This window comes from Saimiri boliviensis, chromosome 10, assembly GCF_048565385.1.
Source record: "Saimiri boliviensis isolate mSaiBol1 chromosome 10, mSaiBol1.pri, whole genome shotgun sequence".
Classification (NCBI taxonomy): Eukaryota; Metazoa; Chordata; class Mammalia; order Primates; family Cebidae; genus Saimiri; species Saimiri boliviensis.
In genome coordinates this window covers 120,863,016-120,886,619 of record NC_133458.1, presented here as the reverse complement: position 1 = coordinate 120,886,619, position 23,604 = coordinate 120,863,016, and the positions used below count along the sequence as shown (strand labels likewise).

General features: G+C 40.3%; 1 protein-coding gene and 1 long non-coding RNA gene across 3 annotated transcripts in view; one reads left to right on the top strand and one right to left on the bottom strand.

Moving 5' to 3' along the window:
* LOC141580134 (uncharacterized) overlaps nucleotides 1–13,675 on the bottom strand; it is a 148,054-nt gene extending 134,379 nt beyond the window's left edge. For both annotated transcript variants that reach the window (XR_012512239.1, XR_012512238.1), the window contains exon 1: nucleotides 13,348–13,675. This is a non-coding gene — a long non-coding RNA (uncharacterized LOC141580134). The remainder of the gene's footprint in view (nucleotides 1–13,347) is intronic.
* The window catches only part of NPSR1 (neuropeptide S receptor 1), a 169,973-nt gene that overhangs the window by 87,575 nt on the left and 58,794 nt on the right, over nucleotides 1–23,604 (top strand). The gene's annotated exons all lie outside the window — the stretch shown is intronic.

Below are 23,604 nucleotides of genomic sequence, written 5' to 3'. Positions count from 1 at the left end.
TCGCCAAAGAGCTTTTGAAACTAAAGATGTTGAATATCACTCCAGATCAATTATATCTGGGAGTGACATCTGGGTATCAAGTTTTTAAGTTCCCCAAACAATTGTGATGCAAGGTGAGACCTGAGAATGCTATCTAAACTAAACAAGACAATAAATGTGGACACATTCAGAAAGCATTTAGGAAATGGATGACTGAATGGTGGGAATGGAGAAACAGGCAGGAGTCAACTTCCAGATATGTGTCTTGAACAACTTGGATGATAGGGTAGAAAATATTAACATGAAAAATGTGGAGGAGCTGCTCAAAGCTGAACACATTTCAAGCTTTGAAAAAATGGTAAGGTATAATCTCGTCAAAATGTAACCTGCTCTCCAAGCCCACAGACTGGGAGTGGCAATCAGCAAGGAAAGCCCCTATTATTCAAAAAACAATCTTTTCTGTGGGTAGGAAAAGTAAATCTTCTCAAAAGTCACAAGAGAAAAATCACTTGACCAAAGGTGCCTGTTCTGAGGGAAGATCTGAATGTTGAAATAGCAGCATCCCATTATGAAGATTTTGGTCCTAAGTGAGATAGATTGATGAGTTCTTCAATACTGAGATGGAGCAAGTGTCCTCAGAGGACAATGTTTCTCAAGAAAGCGGTCTAAAAGACCACAAAGTTTTATAATAATTATCAGATTTCAGTCTCCTTGAAAACCCATGTTACCTCCAAGTGTGTTCTGTCACCTCCTGCTGGCCTTATATTTTCTCTCTTAGCTTGCCTGCTTGGTTGTAGTGTTTTCTGAGATGGTGTTTTGCTCTGGTGCAATCTCCCCACAAGGGACCTCAGTATCAGTAGGCGTACATCACCCTTAGAGCAAGTAACCAGTCACTATGGCCATGGATGGACTACTCTGACTGGCCAGCCCTAGCTCATGAGACCACCACAGGTGGGAAGAAAAAGAGTCAATACCACTTAAATCATGTGGATGAAGACCTGGTTGGGGGAAGGATAACTGAGACAGTGCTATTAGAAGAAGAAATATTTTTAGGGTAGACAAAAATGACAGATGATGAGTAAAACCTCAAGAGAGTCCCGCCACTCCCTTGGCCCCCAGGAATGATTCATGGGTTACCGTATTTCCTCTCTGGTCTCCATGCATCCATGCACAGCCATGTGTGGAGGCAGAGACAACCATGCTAGAGAAGAGACCACCCCAAAAGACACAGCTAAAAATGAAGGCAAATTTGTTGTGCCATTCTTGACAGGGCCATCTCTATTGTTTATTATCCTAGAGCCCTGTTCCCCTCCTCTGTTTTGCTCACCTTGATAAACGAGCACATGAATATATGTTTGGAAATACATCTATTTCTGCACACCTTATGCCTTCCCTCCAAAGAATAAATTAAGTGATTATTAGAATATAAGAGCTGAAAATGTGAGAGCTATCTGCTCAGAATCCAGAGAAAACAGAGTGGGGCTTATGAAAAGTAGTGCTTAATTAGTTTCAAAAATCCTAAAACAGAATTTTCAAATGTTTGTTTCTTTGAAACAGTAGTTAAGGTTTTGATACTCTCCCCTGAAGAAGTCATCTACAACTGCTGATAAAGCTTTTGGCAAAGAGCTTTTCATTACAGGGCTATTGATAACAATAGAAAACCATAAACAACTTAAATATCTAGCATTGAAAGAACAGTTAAATAACAGGTGGTAAATCCTTATAACTAATATTATGTACCATTATAAACAATATTGACAATAATTTGTAATATAGAAAAAATCTCAAAATGAATAAAAAGCAGAATAGAAAATTATATATGCACTATAAACGCCAGCTATATAAAAAAGTGAAGCCTTACATTAAAAACAAGGATGAGAAAGATCATTCAATAATGCAAATAAGAGTTGTTTTGGTGGTGATAAAACATATATGATTGTCATCTCCCAACTTTCTACTTTCCTCTAGTTTTTATATGTTGAGAAAGAATAATTTACCCAAATAACTTACCCATATTTAGTTCTCAGTCTTTATCTTGGTTGAGCTGCCAGCAGAATTTAACACATCTGATCGCTCCCTCCTCCCTAAAACAACCTCCCCATCGCCTCTATTTATGTGTTGTCTGACACACAATACTGTGAATTCCTTGATAGCGGGTACTGTGCTGTACTCATCTTCATCTGCTTTTTCTCTCCTTACCCAGACTAAATTTCATAGTCATTTTTATTATGCTGTTTTTCACATCTTCAACTTCCTTGACCTTGCCTCTTTTCATATTACCTGGCAAAACTACAATCCCACTGTTTCTTTCTTTGTACCCACACAGGAGAACAAGGCTGGAAAAAGACACACACACACACACACACACACACACACACACACACACACCCACCCCGTACTGACTCTCCTTGCTTCCTTACTCTATCTATCTATCTATCTGTCTGTCTGTCGGTCTGTCTGTCTATCTGTAGCTATCTATCTCTCTGGCTGCCATTAACATTTTTTCCTTCATTTCAACCTTGGTGAAGTTGATGATTATGTGTCTTGGGGTTGCTCTTGTCAAGGGGTATTTCTGTGGTGTTCTTTGCATTTCTGAGAAAGAGATCTTAAGCCCAGACACTGATGGGAGTTTGGGGCATGAGACAGGAGCTACAGGTTGGAGAACATCACGAGCAAGGGCATCTGTAACCCACCCTACCCACTTTCTCCAGAGACAGTCCAGTGAGTCAGTAAGGCACAGGGGACCTCTTCTGCATATTGAAAGTAAGAGGAAATGTCTATGTGAGTGTCTAGGCAGAGAGCATGAAACAGCCACGTATGGGTCTCTGCACTTGCAGCCTGGTGCAGAGATCAGAAGAATGTACTTACTCTGAGCAACAACAGCCATGCCTTTGTGACAAAGCCTGTGGCCCAGTGAGACCCTGCAGTTGGAACAAGGAGGCACCACTCTGATTTGCTGACAGCTAAGTGCAAGGTGGGAACACAGATATCTCAAATAGATGCCAATGATAAGAGATGACACCAAGGACCAGACATCTTACACACACACACACACACACACACACACGACTTGATATTGCATACATTTTCTAAAGCTTAAAGATGACTACAAGCACGAAGAGTAAACACTTAATTGCCTGCAATTAAGTTTATTTTTTATTTTTTTGAGATGGAGTCTCACCCTGTCACCCAGGCTGGAGTACAATGGCGCAATCTTGGCTCACTGCAATCTCCACCTCCCATGTTCAAGTGATTCTTCTGCCTCAGCCTTCTGAGTAGCTGGGATTATAGGCAGGCACCACCTCACTTGGCCATTTTTTTTTAATCTTTAGTGGAGAAGGGGTTTTACCATGTTGGCCAGGCTTGTCTTAAACCCCTGATCTCATGATCTACCCATCCTGGCCTTCCAAAGTGCTAGGATTGCAGGCATGAGCCACTGCACCCAGCTGCAATTAAGTTTTGGTTATCAAGCGGAGTAGGAGATTTTACTAGCAATTAACATCAGTTTTAGAAAATGACAAATGTTATTTTTATTATACAACTATAAGCAAATATGTACTGAATGCTCAGATTCCAGGACTCTATACCTAGGGTGACAGGTGGGACAAGTTAAAGAAGTGATCTGAACACTGCTGCCTCGCTGCCTTCTTTATATGGGGAACATATCACAAATGAGGCTCATTGTGGCTCCAGTCATGTTTACTGGGCAGCAAGGCTCTTGGCCAGAGAACATAATTGATGTGCCTAGAGCTGGAGCTCTTGCCAGCTCTCGGTGGAAGGGCCTCTAATTCAAAGAAAAAGGAGTTGGACCTCCGCCAGTCATGTACCTGTTATGCTTTCATATAGGCATTAGTTAGACCCTGATTTCAGTCTGACAAACCAGAAAATATAAAACCGTCAGGATCAAGGCACACTCTTTACTGGGAGTGTTAGCCTGGTCATGGAGAGCAATGTTATTGCTCTAAGCATTTGCATAGTACCTCTTGATGAGACCTCTAGGAAGCTGCTGTTCTTCATGCCAGCATCTGGCAGTGAGAGAAGACTATTTCAGGACTCACCATCACAGCCTCTTCACACTCAGGCCATGCCACAGTCACTAACACAGCTTAGAATGGGGCAAGAAGTCCCCAGGGTGACCAGACAGGAAGCAGCCTCAGGAGGGAGCCAGAGCATGAGACTGGGGGTAGGGGCAGCTGGGTTTTATTTACTCTTGGCTGTGTGACCTTGGGCAAGCTACCATCCCATTCTATTCCTCTCCACATGCCATACCACCTGGAATTCCTACATTACTAAGTCATTCCTGGACCAAGGTTTGATGTCCCCATTAAAATGAAAATGCTGTTGGGAGAATAAGTGGCTTCAGTCATTAGCCTGGAGAACTAGTTCATCAGTTCAATTTGTTTACAGCTGAGAACTCTTTCAGTTTGGATGGGTGAGGCACTGGGGGAGCAGGTGGAAGAGGCTTTGCTGGGGTGGGGGAAATCTGCCTGGGAATGGGGTTGGGGGAAGGGAGGGTCTTTGTCAATCACTATAGAATCCTAGACAGGTAGGTCTGGGAGGCATAGCATGGGTCATTGCTTGCATCTTCCCCCAGTACCTGAATCCCTGACCAGTGGAACTGAGAAACTTTACTTAATAACCTCTAGTGATGGGATAATCACCTTCTCCTAAGGCAAGCTACTTGGAACCTCTAAGATACTACTGAGAAAAGACCCTGAGCCCAGCCTTGAATTAGTCCAATGTCTAATGCTTCTCCCAGGCGACAGCCCTTGAAAGTGTGTGACAGGCACCAGGCCCCCCTCAATCTTCTCTTCTCCCAAATAAATACTACCTGGTCCTTCCTCTGCAACGTGTGTGACCCAAACAAAGCTGAGCCTCTGTGGCGACTCTCATCCTGATGTTGTAACCCCAAACCTTCAACTTCAATCTTAATTCCTGGGAACAGGGGAATGTATGGGAAATGGCATGAAACAGAGTACACGGGAAAATGTCTTAACATTTCTCTTGATTCTCTAGCTCCTTATCTCTTTTCTTAAAAAACCCAGTGCCCATCAATGATAGACTGGATAAAGAAAATGTAGCACATATACACCATGGAATACTATGCAGCCATAAAAAAACGATGAGTTCCTGTCCTCTGCAGGGACACGGATGAATCTGGAAACCATCATTCTCAGCAAACTGACACAAGAACAGAAAACCAAACACCGCATGTTCTCACTCGGAAGTGGGAGTTGAACAATGAGAACACCTGGACACAGGGAGGGGAACATCACACACCAGGGCCTGTTAGGGAGTCAGGGGCTAGGGGAGGGATAGTATTAGGAGAAATACCTAATATAGATGACAAGGTGATGGATGCAACAAACCACCATGGCACGTGTATACCTATGTAACAAACCTGCACATTCTGCACATGTACCCCAGAACTTAAAGTATATTTTTAAAAATCTCTAAAACTTTCAAGGAAAAGGGAAGGGGGTAGAAAGAGGAAGTAAGGCAAGGAAAGGAAGTAGATCTTCATTTTTGGGAGCCTATGATGCTCCAAACACTTGGGACATTTAATCTTGACTAAGTAAGTATATTCATCTCAATTTTATAAGGTAGAAACTAAGACCCAAGATATCTAAGTAAGTTACCCAAAGCCACAAAGCAATTACTTGGCAAACAATGGATTCAGATAATGACTATATCCTAGGCCAGGCCCAATTACACTCAAAATAATTCACATCTTCCTGAGAGGCAAGCCCTAGGGACCCAAGAGGAGGTTGTTGAATAAGGGCAGAAAGTGCAAGGGAGACAAGTTGCCAATCAGAGCTTGCCCCTGATTATAATAACTAATACGATTAAAGTTCAATTTCATATCCTTGGAAGGTTTCCTTCATATTCCAAGGCTGATGAGAAATTCATCTTCTAAGAATGGGATCTGTTGAATGTTTAAAATTCAGGCCTTAATTAAATCTTTTAAGATGACTCTTTCTGTGTTTGCCCTTAATCTTTTATTTCCATCTAATATTGTTCCCGGACCAAGCTGCTGTTTCTTGTGGCTCAATAACGAGATGCAGATGAACTGGGGAGGAAAAGAGCTTTGTTTTTGTTTCGCTTTTTTTAAGTAAATAAAAACATGTATTTATTAGAAAACAAGGAGATTGCCAAAAATATATTCCAAAGTGAAAGTAGCTCAACATAGTTCAGTTAAGCTAATTTAAGAGAAAGGCCTTGCATTTTAAAAATCGTTTCAATATATGTATTCTTTTTTAAAAAATGGAGACAGGTAAATATTTTACAAGGGGAACATGAATGCTGTTCTGAATTACAAAAATGCTGTTCTGGCTAGGCCTCTGTTCTTGATGAGGACTCAAATAAATACTAATAAATACTACCTGGTCCTTCCTCTGCAATGTGTGTGACCCAAACAAAGCTGAGCCTCTGTGGCAACTCTCATCCTGATGTTGTAACCCCAAACCTTCAACTTCAATCTTAATTCCTGGGAATGGGGGAATGTATGGGAAATGGCATGAAAGAGTACACAGCAAAATGTCTTAACATTTCCCTTGATTCTCTAGCTCCTTATCTCTTTTCTTAAAAAACCCAGTGCCCATCAATGATAGACTGGATAAAGAAAATGTAGCACATATACACCATGGAATACTATGCAGCCATAAAAAAACGATGAGTTCCTGTCCTCTGCAGGGACATGGATGAATCTGGAAACCATCATTCTCAGCAAACTGACACAAGAACAGAAAACCAAACACCGCATGTTCTCACTCAGAAGTGGGAGTTGAACAATGAGAACATATGGACACATGTGGACTCATCAAGAACAGAGGCCTAGCTAGGAGTGGTGGTGCATGCCTGTAATCCCAGCTACTCAGGAGGCTGAAGTGGGAGGATCACTTGAGCCCAGAAGCTCTGGGCTGTAGTGTGCTATGCCAATCAGGTGTTTGTACTAAGTTTGGCATCAGTATGGTTACCCCTCTCCCAGGAGCAGGTGACCACTAATTGCTTTAGGAGGAATGAACCAGCCCAAGTCAGAAACCAAGCAGGTCAACATTCCCATGGTGATCAGCAGTGGGATCATGCCAGTGAACAGCCACTGCACTACAATGTGAGCAACATAGAGAGATCCCCTCTCAAAGAAAAACAAAGAAAGAAAGAAATCTGAAATTCTAGTACTTTGGGAGGCTGGGGAAGGAGGATTACTTGAAGCCAGGAGTCCAAAACCAGCCAGGGCAACATGGCAAGACTCAGTCTCTACAAAACTAAGAATAAATTTAAAATAAACATAAATAGAAAATGATTTTTTTAAATTGATTTTTAAAAGAAAGAAAAAATAATGGAAGGCTTTGGGGACCAAGGCAGCGCAAAGGGATTCCTGGAATTTCAAGCACAAAATAGGCATCAGCGACTTTATCTGGATTTCAGACCAACACTAAAAGGAAACCTGGACATTTTAAAGCCCTTAAATTCACTTTGACAGTTTTATGAACATTTGTTGAAACCTTGCCATGTCCAAGAAGGTCACCCAGGATCAAAACTTCTTTCCATTCCCTCTTCTCCCCCTCTCCTTTTCTGAGGTCCACAACCCCTTTGTAGTAGGTGGTCAACCAGACATAGGACTAGGTTTATCAAAACTTGCTCTCAGGAAATAAAAAGAAGACAAGAAACACAGTATACACAAGAACACATGTTCTTGTACAGCAGTAACTCTCTCTGAATAGTCTGTCTCTGGATTCTGTTTAATGTAAGAGTGGTTGCTTCCGAGGAAAGAACTGAGCGACTAACAGTCAACTGGTGGAGAAGGGTGGCTTTCTTATTTTTAGTTTTTATTTTTATTGAGGTATGAAGTCCAATCCTGTGCACACAAGTATCAGCTGACAAATTTTCACAAACTGAAGATACCACTGTAACCAGCACTCAAATTAAGAAATATTACCAGCTTCCCCCGTGCCCTCTCCTGCCAATTCCCGGTCCCACCTCTTCCCCCAACCAAGAGTAAGCCCTGAGGCACCGACAGGCTTCACCTAACTTTATACTTTACTTTTTCTTTTTATAAACAGCTTTATTAAACTATTCACATAATACAGTTCACCCATTAAAAGTATAAAATGCAGTGACTTTCAGTATATTCACAGATATGTATAAATAATTCATAAATAATATGTATAATTTCACAGATATGTATAAACATCACTGAAGTCAATTTTAAAACATTTTTATCACCTCAAAAAGAAAGCTAGTAACTTTTAGCTATGACTCCTCACCTCACATCCTCCCCAAGCCTCGCCAACTACCAGTCTGCTTCCTGTCTCTGTGAAATTGCCAGTCCTCTACATTTCATATAAATGGAATCATGTAATATATTGTCTTTTGTGATTGGCTTATTTCACTTAACATAACACTTTCAAGGTCTATTTTTGTTGTAGCATAGATCCATATTTCATTTTTCATGGCCAAATAATATTCTATCATATAGATATACCACATTTTGTTTATCCATTCATCAGTTGATGGGTATCTCAGTGGTTTTCTACCTTTTGGCTCTTAGGAATAAAATGCTGCTATAAACATGGATGTACAACTTTTTGTGTGGACAGCTTTTTTTTCTTTTCTCTTGGGTATGTAACTAGGAGCAGAATTTCTGGGTCATATGGTAACACTGTGGTTAGCATTCTAAGCAACGGCAGGTTTTGCATTCCCTCCAGCAGTGTATGAAGGTTTCCATTTCTCCTCATCCTTACCAACATTTGTTATTTGGAGATTTTCATCACAAATACATAAAACAGTGGTTACCAGAGTCAGTCAGGGTGGGAGGGAGGAATGTGGAGATTTAGGTCAAGGATATAAAGTACCAAAAATGTAGAATGATTTAATTCTTTACATAAGTGGAATCTTAAAATATGTGAGCTTTTGTTTCTGACTTCTTTTGCTTAGCATTAGATTCAGGAGATTCATCGTTGTTTCGTATAGTTGCAGACTTTTACTATTCTATATAAAAGAAAGTGTGAGTATTTATGTATCCTTGAACAGTCCAGGATACATCATTTTTTGAGCTACTTATTTTTATTATTTGTGCTACCTGAATTTTGTATTATGTGCATGTATTACTTTTTTTAAATGTCCTAAAAATACTTTCAAGGAGTTTTAAACTAGGATCAGAAAGTTAGCTCCTTCCCTACTGACAAGTAGGCAGAAAAAAAAAGACAGTAAAAGCTAATATTTACAGAATGCTCACAGAGCCAACTCTTTGGGGAAAATAATCTTTTCATATATGTTTGCATTTAATCCTCCAAATCACTCAAAGCTATAGGTATTCTCATTACCCTCATATGAGACCTGCGGAAACTGAGACTGAAGGAGGTTGAGTAGCATGTCCAAACCATACAACTAGCAAGTGGGGAATCACAGTACACATACAGGTCTCTGACTGTAAAGCCTGGGCATTCACCCTCCAGTTACACAGCTCTGATTACACTCAGCTGGGAGTTCAGGGAGCCTGCTAGACATGGTGAGGAGGAGCTGAAATGAGAGCACCTGAAACTGCCAGCTCAGTCCACCTGAACAGCTCAGATTGTTCCTTCCCCCCTTCATATCCTAATGAATCAAATGCTCTTGAACATCAAAGAGAATAAGATCGGATTGTTTGTTAAGATGAAAGAAAGGAATATATTCCCACCCAGCACCTTCAAAACGCTCCTATTCGAGCCAGCAGGGGGCACTTCATGCAACCTTCACGGCAGTTTAATAATTTCCCAAGAATTCAGGGAGATTTAGTATGCCACAACCGATCTGGATCTACCAGCACTTGAGAATAATGGAAAGAGCAGGGGTCAAAGGGCTAGGGCAGGGGTCAACCAACTTTCTCTGTAAAGGGAAATATTAAATATTTTAGACTTTGCAGATCCTCTGATCTCTGTGTCACTACCCAACTCTGGCATTGTAACATGAAAGCAGTCACAGACAACACGTGACCAAACTGGCATGGCTGTGTGCCAGTAAAACCTCATTTATGGCACAGATATTTGAATTCATATAACTTTCATGTGCCTGGGCATGTATTTCTTTTTTAAAAAATTATTTTTCAACCAGTAAAGTATTTAAAAGTTATTCTTAGTTTGAAAGCTGCACAAATAGGGGACAAAGTTTAGAGACCTGAATTCAAATCCTCTCTCAACCATTTGTTATTTCTGTGGCTTTCGACATGTTACATTCACCAAGCTTCATTTCTCTCTTGAGAAAATAAGCAGAGCAGGTGGCATGCATTCAGGGCCTTCATTGTGGCTGGAACTGAGCCACATCCTTTATACGCTTTACTGAATTAAATCCTTAGAATAAGCATAAAAGTCTGAAATTATATGATTGCCTTCCTCAGATAGTTATAATGATTAAGAAATTATGTGTATAATTGTGTCTGAGCTGGCCTCCATAGTTCACTGAGTTCGATGCTTCCTGTTGTATGCAAAAGTCTCCATGCTGGTTCGATGAAAGCATGCCTGCTTCTTTTTTTTCTTTTCTTTTTCTTTCTCTCTCTCTCTCTTTTTTTTTTTTAAGACAGAGTTTCACTCTTGTTGCCCAGGCTGGAGCGTAATGGAGCAATCTTGGCTCACTGCAACCTCCACCTCCCGGGTTCAAGTGATTCTCCTGCCTCAGCCTCCTGAGTAGCTGGGACTACAGGCATGTACCACCACACCCAGCTAATTTTGTATTTTCAGTAGCGACAGGTTTCACTATGTAGGCCAGGCTGGTCTCAAACTCCTGACCTCAGGTGATCCACCCACTTGGCCTCTCAAAGTGCGGGGATTATAGGGGTGAACCACGACACCCGGCCTGCCTGCTTTTTCTAATACCTGTGATGTTTTGAGTCCCTATATTTGTGTTGTACTTAGAATGAATAATTAACTATATTATTCTATTTAATTACAATTACATCAAGGTCCAATTTACACTCCAAATTTCACTGAACCAAAAGCTGAGTCCACACTTTAAATAGTCACTCTTTCTACTGGGTTGGTGCAAAAGTAATTGCCATCACTTTTAATGGCAAAAACAGCAATTACTTTTGCGCCAACCTATTATATATGTGCACAGTAGGCAGTCTGGCTCAGACACACTTGTTCAAAACATTGCATTAAGAAAGGTAATCCATGTTAAATACCTAGCAAAGAGCCTGGGATGCAGATGTCAGCCAGCGTTTGTTCCCCACTTCGTTAGTGGCAAAGATTAGACTTAGCTACTTTTTGAGAAAGGTGAGTACCACCAGAAGGCCAAGGCCAAGGCCTTATCAGACACGCTGGAACACACAGCCTTTCCAAGGAATAAATCCAACATATTTTGTGTGTGAGTTCTGACTCTGAAGCCTAGCCTGTTCTTACACTGACCCCCCAGCTTCTGCCTTGATCAGTCACCTACTAGTTGGGGTGTTGCTTCCTCTCTATCTAGTGACCCAACCTCAGCCAAAACTCTCCAGCTTTCTTCTCTCTTCTGACCGTTCTACTAGTCTGCTCCACATACCTGCTCCTACCTTCCAATGCCTCTGTTGAACTTTGGCTCCATTCCCCACTCAGCACCAACAACTCACTTTGCCCCAGTAGGGGGTGCAACAGCTCAGACTCTTTTAGATGTCTAATCCTGGACACCTCAGTTTGCTTTATAATCACACTGTAAAAAGAGTTTCATTGCTCAGAGCCCCTCAGGAAGCAGAAGAGTAGAGTGGTAAAGACAGCAATCATCCTCTGGAATGACCCTAACTGGTGTTTCAATCCCAGCTCCCCTGCATACTAACACTTGGGTGAGTTACTTATCAGGTCTATGCTTCAGTTTCTTCATCTGTAAAATAGAGGCTGCAAAAATATCATCTATCCAACAGGGTTATTGTGATGATTAAATGAGTTCCTCCATAGAAAGTGCCAGTAGTAGTGGTTAGCACGTAGTAGGCCCTTTATATGTGTTAGCTGTTATGTCTGTTTGCTCTTAATAGCATCTATATTTCTGAGTGCTAGATCTCCCCAGAGAGTATGAAGTTCGTGGTGTTTCATGGGAACAGACATTAGCCCACTTGCTGAATCTCTCTCTGAGCTAATAATTAACACATACGTTGGATAGTAGTTTACCAGGAAAGCCTATACTGGTCTGAATGAGAATAAACTTGCTGAACAATTCTAAAACTCACTTCTCAATATAACAGCAGCCCTTGCTCAACGTTTTACCCCTATCTTCAGTACTGTGCAGAGTTCACAGCCATCACATTCTGCCAGCTCTTCCCCTGTGGGTTAAGCAACCATATCATGTGTCTTCCCAACCAGGACATTTTTCATTTTTAGCTTCTTGTTTTGACCTAATTTCAGGATTACAGAAAATCTTTGAGAGTAGTACAATACCCCCATGTATTCTGTGCTCACATTCCTGAAACGTTATTGTTTTCCATATTTGCTTTCATTTTGAGGAAAGGTGTTCTCTTTCTGGGTTCACAAGGGGGCGTAGTTTTAAGGAGGAAGAACTTCCCAGTGCCAGGCCCCCCTCCCATCTCTCTCCATCTGGGAGATTTAAGGGTCTATGTTTACATTTTGTGGGTGCAGGCAGAAACTTAAGAGTCAACCACTCCAGCGGAAGTTCTAAGGAACTCCTTTCATTGGCCTGGGGCCTTAAAGAAGGCGGGGGTTCCTCCCAGGTTAAAAGTCCCCTTCTTCCACACCCCTTCGGACTCCATGTTTGGGTCCCCGTCCACGAACACTCCCTTCGTGGAAGCCATCTTTCTCTCTCCTGGATTCTCCCTCTGGAGTCCCCTTCCACACTCTCCCGTGGACGCCTGTCTTCCCTCCTAAACGCCGTCTCTCTCTATTCCCTTCCACTCAGGGTGGAAGCTGCTTTCCTCTCCTGGATTCCGCCTTCCTGGATTCTCTCACTCGGTGTGAGAGTTAGCTGTTTCTCTCTCTAAATAAATCGCTTTCTACTAACACATTTGAGTCCGGCATTTACTGCGCACTGCGCCGTGGTCCCCTCTCTCTTAAGAGGGCAGGAGGACAAGAACCTGGAGAAACGTCCTGTCTGGAGCTGAGGGCACCCTGAACCCCTGAACCCCAATATTACATTTTGGTGAGCCAGCCAGGAGCGGGGTACACCAGAAAAAGGGGCACAGTCAGAAGAGAGGTACAACCGGGAAAGGGGTACAGCCAGAGAAGACTTCCAAATCATGAATCAAACCAGCTGCATTCTGTCCTGTCTCTTTAAGAATACTTGGAGCCGCGGCAGCCAGGCAAGGGCTTCATTCCGGGAACCCGAGCAGAGGCCGGAGCCTCGGAGGCACGACCCAGCCGGTCTTAAGCGGCGTGGGCCAGCAGGAATTAAAAGCACAGATTTTTTTGTTACCTTCAAGCTCTCTCTCTGCTTTCCTTCTCCTTCTCTGTCCTTCAGATATTACCGCTGGAACCACAGACTGAGGGAGCCCCTGGGGCGCAGCGGGGGAGCACCGCCCCCCGGGCCTTTGGCGCCTTGCTGGCTGGGGGCAGCCCAGCCCGGGAACAGGAACGGGGACCTCCTGCAGCTCAGCCGTGCAGCAAGGAGAAGCTGGGCAGGGGAAAACCGCGGGTAGGACGCGCGGCGGCCTGGCACATGGTTCTGGCAGGCCTCTCCGGTAGTCCCCAGTCCCCAGTAACAGTATAAAACGGCTTCCCCAGGGCGCCGGCCTGCTGGCGGCAGATACCTGTGTGGACAGCAGCTTGGGGAGTGGCCCAGGCGCCCACGTGGTTCTGGCAGGGCCAATAAGGCCACGGAAAGCCACCGGGCTGGGGAAACTGACGGCCTGCCCAGCAGCAGCTGTGAACGCGCCTTTTAAACTGACGCGGCAAGAGGCTTTTTTCCTCTGCTGGAATATTCCCGATCTACCTCTAGATGTCCTTCCAGCCCTCTGTGGTTTTTAACAGGAGGCAATCCTGGGGCATTTGAAAATGGTGGGACACTGGTGTTATCACAAAGACTGGGGCAGCAGGGGTTACTTCTGGCATTTAGTAAGCACAGTCCAGGGATGCCAAATTTCCTGCACAGGACCATCTATCCTAACACAGAATTGTCCTGTAAGTAGCATTCCTGTTAATAAACAGTGATCGGATCCCTGAACCACTCATCACAACTAGTCTTTCTTGTGTTCTAGTCTCTCAATGATTGGCTTAGTTCTTTTCACCTTATTGGCCATCAGTTAATTTAGTCACCACTGTTTTCGTAGTGGGAATTTAATACATTAGATTTATCAAATGTGTTAATCAAATGTATTGGATTAGCTAGCATGCATTATAGCAAAGAAAATAGCCACTCTTCATTGTAAATCTAGTTTAAACATAGCCTCTACCTCTTACGTGTCAATTTTTGCAGAAAACATTATTCTAGCCAGTTAGCTAGAAGCCTAGGACTTATGTTGAGAGAACCCTCTAATTTCCAGTTCTTGCAGTTCTCTGTCTAGTTATTGACACTATCCATTGCATCAGCACCAATAACAGGTACCCAGGTTTTACAGGGCAAGCATTTTACTAAGCACTTTACATGCATTGTCTCATTTAACCCTCACAGTAGCCCTATAAATCAGGCATTCTTATTATTACAATTTTACAAAGGACCTGCGATTCAGTGTGGTCAGAAGCAAGCCCAAGATAGCAGAGCTGTCATGTGACAAAGCCAACATTCAAAATCCCACAGTCAGGCTCTAGTACCCACACTGTGTACACTACCCATACATGTAAAAACATATACAACACAATGAAAAATAAAAACTGAAACAAGAAGGTCATGGAAAACATTAAATTGTAACTGTAAAGAAAAAAGAACCAAATTCAGGCTGTGAGTCACTGCAAAGTTACTGCAACCAATCAGAGTTTATTTTGTGTTTCCTAGTTAGTGGCTAAAACTAAGGGCAAAACTGACCAAATATAATTTGTTGTAGTCTAGAGGGAAATGCACAGCAAGATATTTCTTGATCAAGAAAACTAATACTATGGAGTTTTATATTCAGTATTTTGATGAAACAGCCCTAAAATGTCCTCAACATCTCTACAAAGAATCAGTAGATCTCTAAGAGGAGCAGTGTGATGCCTAAGCATAGGCACATAGGCTACTCGGCAGACAGAGTCAGCATAGCAGTCATCATCACATAGTAATTTCCAGTATCCTGGTAGCTTTCTCACTAGCTTTAGTTTTGAATAAGTAGGATTTTTGCTAAGCTCTGACATTATGCAACAGAAACAACCAAAAAGACCATCCCTAGAAAATAAAATGATCTTGGGACCCTTCCTTTCTTACCTCCTGCTTCACAGTGGATTCTTTGGGAAGCAGATGCTGAAACAGAATCAGGTATACAAAAATTTGGGGACAAGTCACACCTGTGAAAGCAAAGGGAGGAAGTAAGATTGGGCTGGAGGATGCATCAGAGCCTGACATTAACCTGACAGTCCCTGCCAGCTCAGGAATCCTTTAGGATTCCCATGTTGGGTGGAAATAACTAGACTCTTCTACTGGAACTTAGTCATTGGTAGAGGTTGTACCAAGAATAGCGGCTAAAAACTGAGGCAGGCCCCGAGGAATCTAAGAGCTGGAGGATGTCATTAAACCATATTCCTCACAGCTGGACAGCAAGGTCTTTGTTGAAGGGGGATCTGAGCAGCATATCTGTATATATGCCTCACTTCCCTATGTACTACTAGCCTGTATCTGATTGCAGCATAATGAGACGAGAAACAAATATTTTTTGTTACAATTTACCACTTTCATCTCAGCCTGCTACCACTTAGCATTTTTGGGGCAAAGAGAAAAAGACCTTTGAAGAGATTGCCTCTTGGATAAGTGAAAATGGAACTCTTCTCTCCTTCCCTTGGACTTCTAAACATCCCAGATCATTTCTGTGAATTCTTTTTACTAGGAAAATAGCATCCTTGAAAAGAGAAAACAAGTTGTCCATGTCTTATACTTACACTCAGAGTCCGTTTGAGCCCCATGTTGTGCCATGACGTACGTCTTGTGCAATGATAATTACACACTCTACCGTGCCTCAAGAAATTTCCCCTTAAAATGGAGTGAGGAGAAGAAACGTGGAGGCTCGATGCTTTATTTTAAGAAAACATTTGTTCTTGCTGAACCTGATGCTTGTGCTTATGAGCACAGGAGTTCTTCCTTACCGAGCAATGACTGAATCAGGTAGGCCAATTGGCCTCACTTAATGAGCTTCTCCGTTTCTGAATACAACAGAGGCAAAGAGAGTACGTTTTAGGAGGACCTGGGTTTCCTTAATTAGGCACTAGATTTTCATTTGGTTGGGGTGACTAATGGAGAAAGGGAGACGCTAGTGGCATCTGTAACTTGTTAAGACCAATTGAAAATCTCAGGAACAAAGCTTTTTGTGAAGAGAGTGCTCTAATGAGAATGAATGTGATGATTATTTACCTAATTGGGCAATAATGACTGAGGTGCAGGCCACTTCCCCGGGATGAATAAAGAACCCGGGAGTTGACAGTTTAGACCATTAGGCTCAGCTGGTACTTCATCTTGGCGAAGGGCACAGTGCCAGAATCATATTAATATTGTGAAATGAGCCCAAAACATAAGAGATATAAGAATATACTTTTGGAGAAATAATTTTAATTGGCTAAGTACCTGACATCAGGTTGGGCAATTCAGTTCCATCATTAAACAAAGTTTCACACAAGTTCTTCAGGACTTGTTCAATTTAGAGTGTCCTCAACATTTGGTGGTTAAAAAAGAAAAGTGGAAGAGGGGCCCTTAGCAATATCAAAAGTAGTTTCTTGTGCAACCAAAAGCAAGCAAACTATTATTTTACACACACACTCACTTTAAAAACAACACTAAAGACATGGAGTTGAGTTGGAGGCATTGCATACTCTGGAGATACACAGTTGATATTGTTACCCACAGTGTCCTTCCAGGAAAGCCAGAGGTCATCCGTAATGCCACAATTAAGGCTAAAAGGATCTTATATTACCAGAAATTTCAATGTCTTCATAAAAAATTGTGTTTGCATTCAATATCTCCCTTATCCAGTGTGACAAATATTCGTGTACTATTCGTGTTGAGAAAAAGGGTTACTTAGCTAGCTATGTATTCATTATTCTATGGCTCTGCTCTGCAGCGGAAGGTGCAAACAGCAATGAGAGCAAGCAGGAATTGAAGACATGGGACTCAGCTTGCCCTTTACACAGGGTGAATCCTACACTAGTGGCCTTTGCGTCTTAAGGAAATTTGTAAACATGTTTACTTGGACATTTCTTCCTTTATCTAGCAAGTGCTGAATATCTTGCCAGGCACTATGAAAAAAGATAAAACTATAAACATGAGCAAGGCACAGCCCTTGCCAATCAGAAGCTTACAATCTAGCAGAGATCTTAAACTCCAGGGAGCTCTTTTAGATATTTGCTTAGGGGTCAAAATTTCCAATCACACTCCTCCTTCCAGCATGTTGATTCTGTAATCATCGTAATCTTCACTGAAGGAGATGATTAATGTGGTTCCGTCCGCTGTCTGAAATCACCCATGCTACAGTCAGCCAATCAAGCAACAGCGGTAATAATGTACTGCTTCATTTAATGGAAATTTATCAAGCTGTTACTATGTAATATCACAATTCTAGGGCCTGGGGAGGTAGAGCTGAATTAAAAATAATAAACTCTGTTATCCCATAGTATAGTGGAATAGGAAAGAAATACAAAAAAAAATTAATGTGTTAATGTATTATCGTTTCTATAATAGTAGGGTAGGAAGACACACAGAAGTGGAAATAACCAAGACAATCTCAGTACTCAGAAAAGGTGTTACAAAGGAGGTGACCTTGAATTAAACCTTGAGGAAATTTATATTCTTCAGGTAGAGGTGTATAAAGAGCTTAACAAACCAATGGAGCAGCATAAAGAAATGGCATGGCAGAGTGAACGGTTGGGTATAGTCAAAGAAACTCTCGCAACTGCTTCTTCTTCACGGCCTCAACAGATTAATCAATGCTCTCCATTCTCTCAGCAAAACACCCTGAGTAACTAAACTCCCATGACTAGCTGGATATTATTATACATGACAAACCTGTCAATTTATGCTTTCCCTTTAGAAAGACATGACTTTTGTTTTAGTGAGCTGCGATAAAACTAAGTGTAGGAGATACAACTATGAAAGAAGAAGGAAGATTATACAAATCTCTATAATGAGATTCTGCCTCAGATTGCTTTGCCAGTTTCTCAATTGATTACTCCCATTTAAAGAAACCAAAACCAGGCCAGGCGCGGTGGCTCAAGCCTGTAATCCCAGAACTTTGGGAGGCCGAGGCGGGTGGATCACAAGGTCAAGAGATCGAGACCATCCTGGTCAACATGGTGAAACCCCACCTCTACTAAAAATATTTTAAAAATTAGCTGGGCATGGTGGCACATGCCTGTAATCCCAGCTACTCAGGAGGCTGAGGCAGGAGAATTGCCTGAACCCAGGAGGCGGAGGTTGCGGTGAGCCGAGATTGCGCCATTGCACTCCATCCAGCCTGGGTAACAAGAATGAAACTCCGTCTCAAAAAAAAAAAAAAGAAACCAAAACTGAAAATTATAGAAGATAAATTATGGGTGTATTTTATGAAAAAAAAAAAAAGAAATCGAAACAAAATCTTGGCTCTACATTAAAGAAATGACAAATGCATGTTTATGATTTTATGAAAATGTTTTAGGGTAAATTTGTATGTATGCTTTATTTCTTTAACCAATGTTTTAATCCGTTAACCAGCCACTATTATTAATGTGGTGGTTGAAAGGGTTTCTCTTAATGTATGAATTTAAAATAGAATGAGGGAAGATCCGACTTGAGAAGAAGGAAAGTCACAGTAGGACATTCGGAATTTATTCTCTAGACCAGAGGTCTGCAAACTCCAACCTGCAAGCCAAATCGAGCCTGCAGGTTATTTTTATAAATTAAGTTTTCTTGGAGTACAGCCAGACCCATCCAGTTACAGAATTGTCTGTGGTTGCTTCCACACTACAATGACAGAGTTGAGTAGTTGTTACAGAGACTATATGCAATTATGCAGGAGAGTTTAGACCATGCCTACAAGAAAGGTATGAAATACTTTGCACCTTCCTAAACACTTCCCCAAACAAAACCCTTATGCCAGTAGGGGACCAAACGTTGTTGCCCCACCAGAGTACCAATAAAGGCAGATAAATGACTGAGAAAAACCCTGTCCCTTGGGGACAGAGGCCAGAAGTGGCATCACCAATACCACTGCACGTCTCCTACTTCTAGGGAAGGGCATGAAACTCTATCGTATGCAGCACCCAGCACAGATACAAAGCAGGAGCTTGATTTTCATTAAGAGGAGGAATGAATGGAACACTGAGAATGCCCCAACCTTAAGGCCCAGGCACACAGGCCTGTATGGGTCCATGGCTGAACTTGGACAAAAAAGAAGCCCTATAACCACCAGTTTAGCAAGCATTTAGTAACAAGCAGCAGCAGTATTTACAGCAAAACAGGTGCAGCTGAAAGCAGAGAGTGGGGCATTAAAACCCTTCAGCACTTCAACTACTGTGTTAATAGAAAATCCAAATAAAAATTTGAAGCCCTTAGGAGGCTGAGGATGATCCTACTAACAACAAAACTCAAGGCTAGCTAGACTCCTAAGTAGATTGATTTCGCACCCCATTCTGACAACTTTAAAGAATTTCCAGGCATAAATACTATGTATCTCAGTATTTGATGATCTTCTACACATAACATTTTCCATATAATCAAAATGTATGAGACTCAAAAACAAAATGCAACCCACTGTTAAGAGCCAAAGCAATCAACAGAGCCAGAGACATGACTCCAATGTTGGAGCTCTTAGACAGGGACTTTAAATAAAATAATTACAATGAGTAGGAAAAAGACATTAAAACTACTTCATGAAAGAAAATATATGCATGGCAAAAAAGCACTTTTAAAAATGTTCAACAGCTTATACACTTTTGATGGAAATGTAAATTAGCTCATCCACTGTTGGAAGCAGTATGGAGAGTTCTCAAAAAACTTACCTGCCATTTGTCTTAGCAATCCTGTTACTGGATATATACCCAAACAAAAGCAAATTGTTCTGCCAAAAGGACACATGCACTCATATGTTCACCATAGCACTATGTATATTCATAATAGCAAAGACATGGAATCAACCTAAATGCCAATCAATGGATTGGATAAAGAAAATGTAGTACATACACACCATGGAATACTATGCAGCCATGAAAGAAAACGACATCATATCCTTTACTGCAACATGATGCATCTGGAGGCCATTATTCTAAGTGAATTAAAGCAGAAACAGAAAACCAAATGCTGCATGTTCTTACTTATAAGTGGGAGCTAAAACTTGGATACACACGGACATAGAGATGGAAAGAACTAGAGCAAGAGACAAAAACCTAGCTACTGAGCACTATTCTCAGTACCTGTGTAATGGGATCAATCGTACCCCAAACCTCAGCCTCACACAATGTGCAAACCTGCACATGTACCCCCTGAATCTAAATTAAAGTTGAAATCATTTCTAAAAAAAAAAAAAAAGGAAAAAAATCAACAAATTGAGGGAAAAAAAAGATGCTCAACATCATTAGTCATTAAAGAAATGCAAAGTAAAGCCATGATGAAATATCACTACATACTTAGTAAAACAACTAAAACAAAACACACTGACAGTCCTGAGTGCTAGCAAGTACTTAGAACTACAGTCTCTCTCTTACGTTGTTGATGGATGTACACAGTGTTGCAGCAACACTGGAAAACTGCTAGGCAGTTTTTTTATAAAGCTAAACATGTATTTAGTTACTCTGTGGCCCAGCAATTCCAATCCTGAGTATTTATCCTAGAGAAGTGAAAACATGTTCACATGAAAACCTGTACATGAATGTTTGTATCAGCCTTGTTTGAAATAACTAAAAACTGAAAACAACCCAAATATATTTCAGTAAGCGAATAAACATATTGTAATACATTTATACAATTTAACACTGTTGGAAATAAGAAAGAACAAACAAATGATACACAGACCTTAGAAGACTTCCAAAGGCATTGACAAAACTTGAATGATAAAGTAGAGATTAGTGTTTGCTAGGAAATAGGAGTGACTAGGGAGTGTGGCTATAAAGGGATAGCACAAGGGAATTTCTTGATAGTTGTAGTTCTCTATCCCGACTGTGGTATTAGTGACATGACCTTATATGTATGAGATTAAATTTCATAGATATATAAAATGCTTGTAAAAATTGGTGATGTCCAAATAATGCAATAGTTTAGTTAACAGTATTATACCAATGTCAATTTTGTGGTTTTCATCATTATACTGATATTGACCAGGTAAAATGTACATGGGAAACTTCTGTCTTATTTTTGCAACTTTAATATGAGTCTTAAATGATTTCAAAATGAATGCTTTAAAAAATCCTCCCAACTAAATAACTATGATTCATAGGTTAAAGCTTCCAGGGGATAAAAGTGGACAACATTGATGAATGGTTGAATGATTTCAAAGAAAGATAAAAACTGTAAGCACAATTCAATTAGAAATGTGAGGGGAGATGGAAATCACAGTAGCAATTCACAGAATTAATTCTAGGAATCATAGATTTTACATACCCAGAGGAAGAATTAGGTAATTTGAAGATAGATCAATAAAAATTGCCCAAATTGAAAATCAATAAGAAAAATACAAAGAAAGGGGGTGGGGAGAACAAAGCATTTAAGAACTATGGAACAATATCAAATCGTCTAAAATGTATGTCATTGAAGTTAGACAAGGAGAAGAGAGAATGGACAAAAGAAATCTCTGAATAACAGCTAGAATTCTCCAAAAACAATGAAAGCATCAAACCATAGATCCAAAATTCTTAAATAAGCTGAAGCAGAACAAATTTTAAAAAGGTAGACATACTTATTCAAAATACTAAATAAAGGTAAAGAGGAAATTGAAGGAAACCAGTGGAAAAATATATGAACACATTAAATCAGAGAAATTGTTAAAGATTACAAAATTACAGCTAGATAGAACTGGAATAAGTTCTAGTGTTCCTTATCACTGTAGGATTAGTATAGTTAACAATAACATATGGTTTCAAATAACTAGAAGAATATTGAATTATTCTAACATAAAAAATGATAAATGCTAGAGATAAGAGATATGCCAGTCACCCTGATCTGATAACTATATGTATTGACACATCACCCTGTAGCCCCATGAATATATATACACTTATTTTGTTAACTTACAAATAAAAGAAAATAAAATTAATATAAAGAAGAAAAAACAAGAATTATAGCTGACTTCTTGTCTCAAGCAATTAAAGCCAGAAGAATAAAACATATCTTTAAAGCCAACTGGGAGGGACAACTATCATCCAGAATTCTACAACTAGAATACCTGTTTGAAAATAAGGTACAATAAAGACTATTCAAATTTTTTGTAATGGGAGAATTCCTTACCAGCAGACCTATACTTTAAGAAACATTAAAGAACGTTCTTCTGACAGAATGAATGTGAAACCAGACCAGAAATTTTATCTACATGAATATATGAAGAGCTCTGAAAATAGTAAAAATAAAGATTAATATTTAAAAACATATTTTTCTTAATTTTAAATAACTCTGAAATGTAATTGACTACTTGAAGCAAAATTATAGCAGTGGGATTTATAACTTATGTAAAATTTAAACATCTGATAACAATAGCACAAAGTTTATGAGGGATTTGAATGTATAAGTCTTCACAATGTGTAGGAATTTGTATAATATTATATAAAACATCTAATACTCAGTCTTTAGTTGCTGCAGGGAGGATCAGTTTGGCAGGTCCAGCACTGGAATTACCATTTAGATTAGTTAGGAAACTGCAGAAGTTCAACAAAGAAATAATCAGCACCTAGAGTATGACAAATAATAGTAGGAATATAGAGAGGATTCCAATTTGAGATCACTTAATAAAGTAAAATAAGGAGGATTTGGTGAATGAATATTAAAATATTCTGAATGTGAGGTAGAGGGAAGAGTCTATGTATTATGGGTTCCTGGCTTGGGTGTCCCTTGTAGATAGTTGTGCCATCAAGTGAGTGAGACTAGAGGAGGATATGATCATTAATATGAAAAGTTAATGAGTTTGCGTTTTAATTGGGGTTTCAGGCAATTTACATGTAATGTTATTATTGATGTGTTGGGATTGAAATTCTATCTACCACTGGTTTGTTCCTTTTATTTGTTCCATCCATATTTTTCTTCCTTTTTTCTATTTCAGCCTGCATTAATTGAGCTTTTAAGATTTCATTTTGTCTCTACTATCAACTTATTAATTATGCCTCTTTTTCTATTTCTTTTAATGTTGACCTGGGCTTTACAATGTATATCCTCTCTATATTCCTACTGTTACTTAACATACATTTCTTCTTTGAACGTCTGCATAGTTTCATAATTTAAATGGTAATTAATTCCAGTATTGGACCTAACAAATTGATCCTCCCTGCAGCAACTAAGGAAATCTATTTAAAATACATGTTTGAGGATATAAACATTCAACAACTCTCACAGTATAAAAAAACTTACAACCTCTTTTAACTGGCATATGAGGCTCTAAAAGTCTGA